The sequence below is a fragment of the Periplaneta americana genome, chromosome 11 (assembly GCF_040183065.1).
Source record: "Periplaneta americana isolate PAMFEO1 chromosome 11, P.americana_PAMFEO1_priV1, whole genome shotgun sequence".
NCBI classification, from domain to species: Eukaryota; Metazoa; Arthropoda; class Insecta; order Blattodea; family Blattidae; genus Periplaneta; species Periplaneta americana.
In genome coordinates this window covers 66,341,115-66,347,343 of record NC_091127.1, presented here as the reverse complement: position 1 = coordinate 66,347,343, position 6,229 = coordinate 66,341,115, and positions in this window count along the sequence as shown.

Sequence of the window (6,229 nt, the reverse complement as noted above, 5' to 3'; positions counted from 1 at the left end):
GTTCTCCATGAACCAACATTGACAAAGTCGCTCTGCAAGGAAATATGACAGCGTTGAAACCAAAATGTCACTGACTTTCAGTTTTACGAGTCATCGCCTGCCAATACATCATATAGGGAACATTTTCTGTTCGAAGACTAAACGATGGGTCATGGATTAAAATATCATAAAAATAAAGAAATGACCGAATTTTGACGTATTCTATTGCAACAATCACCGGTTCAATTATTATCGTATAAAACTTCATTCAATTTTTGTTTTCCGAGATACAGGGTGATTCACGACTATTTACCGTCCTTTTCGGAGCTTATTTCCGAAGACATTCTCAGAAAAAATGTCATATAAACATGGGTCCTATTCTCAATATTTAGAGAGTTACGTTTCGTTATTGGAACGCGTTGCTGTGAACGCGTGATCTTGGTCAGCGTGCAGTCGGCAGCCAGCGCGAGCGCTACGGAAATCAAAGATAGCCATATGCATTTACGTAGAGCGACGAGTGCCGTTCACTAGCGTGCGGCGGAAGGCGATATTTTTTTAAATGTGTTGTAAACTCTCCAAGACAGTAAATTAGGATGCAAAATTGAACTGTAAATAATTAAGTCGGTGGAAGTGGTGTGATTTGTAATAATTGTTGTGATAAGTGCGTGAGATTAATGTAGTTTTCTAGTTAAAAATGGAAAAGATGTTTGTGCGAAGCAACTAAGGAGTTCATAGCTCATTTTTAGCTTCATAATACTTGCCAATTAAAGAAATGATACTTCTGAATGGTCCATTCTCTATTTGTATTATTATTTTACATTCAAACTAAAGAAAAAACGTATTTTAAGGACAAATTAAAATTAGTGTGTAGCTCGCGCAAGAAACGATTGCCGAAAACCAATGGTGGTGTTGCTGTCTGTTTTGACATGTGTATGTAGGCACGCCGTGGGAGGAGAGGTGCGAGCCGATAGAAGTACTGTCTCTTCCAAGAAGATGAACAGATGAGGACATCGTTGTGGAAATAAAGAACGTAGCAAGAGAAAAATTCGAAGATAATTAAACGCGCAACATATGTTTATGAATGAAATAATAATACCGTGCGATACGAGACACGTAGGCCTATTCACATGCAATGGAACAAACTAAAGTCGTAATGTAACTATCACAAAGCAAGATTGATTATATCGATGGCATTTCTCTTCCGACTGTACCCTTGAATATCATTCAAGTTATCTCGTGACCATTCCTCTCGCCCGCTCTTCCTTATCGCAATGGTTTGACTCGCATTCCTTCCGCCGGTAATCCGTGGTTGCGAGACCTATATCTCTGAAAATATTGAGAATAGGAACTATGTTTATATGAAATTTTTTGCTCAAAATGTCTTCAGAAATAAGCTCCGCAAATTGACGGTAAATCCCCGTGAATCACCCTGTATAATGTAAAAAAATATTATAAGCAAAATCGCATGCCAATTGAATCATGGACGAAACATGTTCGTAAACAGCACCGTAACCAACAGCCAGCGCATAATTAATGGCTGTTACGCAACGAAGCCTGGAACCGTGGCCCATCTTTTAAACAGCTGCAGCAGTAGCTTCATTACACAGAAGAGCGTACTGCTGGTGTTTAAATAAAATATCCCTCTGCACTGTTGATTTATCTCTATGTCGGCATGCCGCGCCCTACAGGGTTTGAATTCATTCCTACTCTTTGCACTTCCATTTTCCGAAGTTGGCAAAATAATCATAAAAATTTAGGAAACTGCGAGTAAGGGTTGAGCATGTGTTCATGCTTGGGAGGGTAGCTAATGGTGTGATTATTGGCGGTGTCGAAGTTGAGCAGACCCCAAACTTCGATTAGCGGCGGACCTATTACCGTGGTGGGGATGTTTACACGCCAGATATCGGGACAATGCCCGTAACAGAGACAATGGTCCTGTGTTTGCTTAATATTCCACAGGGTCTCCGGTTCTGAATGTAATCCTCGTGTCATTAAATTATATACAGAAATTTTGGTAATTATTGAAAGTCTGCTTTCAGTTCATTCCATAGCATGTAGTAGTTAGAAGCCATAATGCAGCTATTGAACAGTGAATGTTTTTAGTTTTGTAATGTCCTCCAAGATTCATAATTAGCTTATTTAGCGGTACTACTATTTTGAAATTTATTGGGAAATGGGAAGCTTGATTTGGATATGGAATATTATGTATCGTATTTTTTGCAATAAGCTTAATTAATCATTACCACGTATATGGAATTCTCCCATTTTCCCGAATCCGCATTCCCGAATGGACGTTTTCCCGTAGATACCTTTTCCCGAATCGACTTTCCCGAAGTCAAGTTTCCGAAACCACGGTCCCGAATTTATTATGTGAGAAATTCCTGAATGGTAAAAGACATGAATTGACAATCACTACTAACATGTTGCCAGGAAAGAAGAAAATTACAAAAACTACAGTAAAAGACATGAACTGACAATCACTACATGTTACCAGGAAACAAAAAAAAAATTACAAAAACTATAGTAAAAGACATGAACTGACAATCACTACATATTGCCAGGAAACAAAAAAGTTATAAAAACTACAGTAAATGACATAAACTGACATTCACTGTATGTTACCAGGAAACAAAAAATCACAAAAACTACAGTGAAAGACAAGAACTGACAGTCGCTACATGTTGCAAGGAAACAAAATAATTACAAAAACTGCAGTGAAAGACATGAACTGACAATCACTACATGTTGCCAGGAAGCAAAAAAGTTACAAAAACTACAGTAAAAGACATGAACTGACAATTACTACACGTTGCCAGGAAACAAAAAAAAATTACAAAAGCTACAGTAAAAGACATGAACTGACAATCACTACATGTTGCCAGGAAACAAAAAAATTACAAAAAATTGCAGTAAAAGACATGAACTGACAATCACTACATGTTACCAGAAAAAGAAAATAAATAAATAAACTACAGTAAAAGACATGAACTGACAATCACTACATATTGGCAGGAAACAAAAAAGTTATAAAAACTACAGTAAATGACATGAACTGACATTCACTACATATTACCAGGAAACAAAAGAATCGCATAAACTAGAGTGAAAGACAAGAACTACATGTTGCCAGGAAACAAAAAAATTACAAAAACTACAGTAAAAGACATGAACTGGCAATGACTACATGTTACCAGGAAACAAAGCAAGTTATAAAAACTACAGTAAAAGACATGAACTGACAATCACTACGTGTTACCAGGAAAAAAAAATACAAAAAGTCCATTTAGGAGATTTATTAAATGTATGTTATGAGTAACATGGCAGATGAAGCTATAATAATATAATTTCGGAGTGAGGAAGCTTTTGCTGAAAAATAACGTGTATTTAAAAAGTAGGATTGCGGCTGGAAGAAAAATATACTAGAATTGTGCAAAAGTACGTTCCAAAGAATGTTCTGCGTGGGCGATTACTTCTGGACCGCCTAATAACCTGCAAGTACTGAAAGGGCCAGCCGCAGAGAGAGTGGCTACAACTTCAAACACGAATACAAATTATCGTGCAGGATTATCACATCTATGCAGCCGATAACAGACACCTCGATTAGGTGAGGAAACTTGAACATTATTTCACTTTGTAAAGAGAAAGTGTAAGTAATTATGTGAAGAAATGATCAGCCTTCAATGAATTTTGCAGAGCAATCATTCCTTTTTTTTAAATGACTGCATTTTTTAGTCATTCTTCTGTTGAAAATAACAGATCTCATGTACAGTATTTAATTATTGCAGTTTCCAAGAAATTACTGTTTAACATTTCTGTGTGTTTTCTAATATCTTCAATTTCGTCACAGTGTGTAAGCCAAGGTTCCAGGTCCGAATTATATCTACGGCATGAGTGTTTATTCTTTGCCAGTACGTTGACCTGTTATGTTGTCTTAGGGGATATTGTGGTAACACTACATCATGTTGGTACTATGGTGTTTTTTTGTGAAGAAGCATTGTGATCTTGAAGTCACATTCACAAGAATTTCCTTTTGATCCGTCACTTGCCGAATTGAGACTTGTTAAAATTAAGTTACCTATTTATTGCTGCTTAGGCTCTTATTGTGTCAACAGCATGCCAGTGACCTTTACTGTTCGAGAATGGATTTAAGACAAATATTTTCTTTCATCTCGCATAAAAAATCGAGTGCAGACATGGAATTTTGTAACACTTTGTACATGTATATATTCAGTCGAATTAGTGATCCATATAATATTAAATCTCTGATTTTCCCCATGTGATGTACCTATTTAACTTACAATAATATGTGTAATTTATATCTCTACATTAGCTAATGATACAGTAGTGCTAATTGTGGATTTGAATAATTGAGTTAAATGTAATTAATGTTTAGGCACTAATGTATGTTAAATGAGATGTAAAATGACACATAATTACGAAACCACGGATTGATATTAAGCGCAGGTTAAATATTTAGACAACTGATTACACAAGCGAACAGATGTGTTGTATTTTACATCAAGGAAAATTAACAACGTAGTCAATGTAGCTTTAGATGGAACATGGCTAAACGTGCATTAATATCTTGAGATAACTCATGCAGTTCATTTTAATTCTTAAAATATTTATCCGCAGGAACTTTCCATTGAATAAAAAACCTTATATTGTAACTTTTATTAAAACAATAATGTAATTTTTATTTCTACTTTTAATCACACACTCATCAACTATGGGTATTCCACTCAACACTGCAACACAGTAGTCGTTATTGCACTCCACAGAACGAAAATGACTATTCACATGGATTATTGAGAAGAACAACAATGTACTCCTAATCTCAACTAATATGCACAAAGCACTATTTACAAAACAAAACTCTCAGTTCTCAGTTCACCGTTCGTTCGCCTTGGCTAGTTGTTCTACCTCACACAAGTTCATGCTACGTTGAACCCAAGATTTTCAGATAAAGTTCACTGCACTTCGAACCCAAGACTTCCGGTCGCATTCCTTCCGCCTGGACGCTGCCGCAGTTACTCAAGTTCACTCTACGTCGAACCCCGGTCTCGAAGGCTGGCTTCCTTACTCGCTCGCTGCTGATTCACAAACTGACTGACCTAACTAAACTGAGTGACCTCGAAGGCTGCTCGCGCTTTTATTTACTAAATCACACGTTCTCGTACCTTCGATCTTCGGGAACAATCTGTTTCCAGATGTTTTCCCTTACGTCCGTCCCCTCCACTCTGCGCCCGGCCGTAGTTTCCCCTGCCGCGCCGCGTTTCAGCATCCGCCGAAGCCCGAGCCCCCCGCATCCCGCGCCACAGTGTCCACCGAATATCGCCTTCCTTGCTCCCTTCCTTCTGCCGGACGCGCGCTCGACCCCCGAGGCAACGAGAACCTTCCAGCACCGTTGCCACAATATGTAATTTCTACGTGTCTCAGAAGTGTTCTGAATACATGATTTCTATACAGTTCCATTTTCACAAATATTTATGTAGAAATGAGAAACTTCGTCTATTGTATCTTAATGATCACTAAGTACATTTTTAGTTATTCTACGACGATTTATCAATTGCTATGATTACCTAGCATCCGCGTGAGAAGAAGGTGGTAATGCCAGTGAAATGTGTCCCGAGCCCAGCGCCGAAAGTTACTCTTATTGCTCTTAATGGGTTGAGGGAAAACCCTGGATAAATCTCAACCAGGTAACTTGTCCCAATCGGGGTTTTGAACCCGAGTCCGCTCGTTTCATGGTCAGGCATGCTAATAGCTACTACACAGCGGTGGATACCAAGATTCCTCGTAAGTGTTATACGGTTTTATATGAAATCCAGTTTTGAAGTAGGGAAGTAAGAACAAGTTCAAGATTTAAGAACGTCGTAATATTACGAAGGGATTATTAACGGGTTCGTTTATTGTTAGAGAGATTTTGTGGATACAGACGATACTTCAAAGTCCAGAAAAGTAGATCTTGTACACTTGGTCAAAATGAAAGTGGCCGACCTCTTGAGCAGTTAAAATTTTCTAAGTCACTTCGGGTGAGCGCGCAGTTCACTACCGTAAACCTCCGTGCGCCGCTTTAGTTAACTCCATAATACAAGGCGCTGATCTGGGCTATGTTCACAGCATGCTTCGAATTTCCGTACTGAATTTTTTGTTTTGTCGTTTTATTTTTTATAACTCCTTTTAGTGTAATATAGTCAAATAATTTTGCTTATGTTAGTTCATGTTACAGATAATTACAAAATTGGTG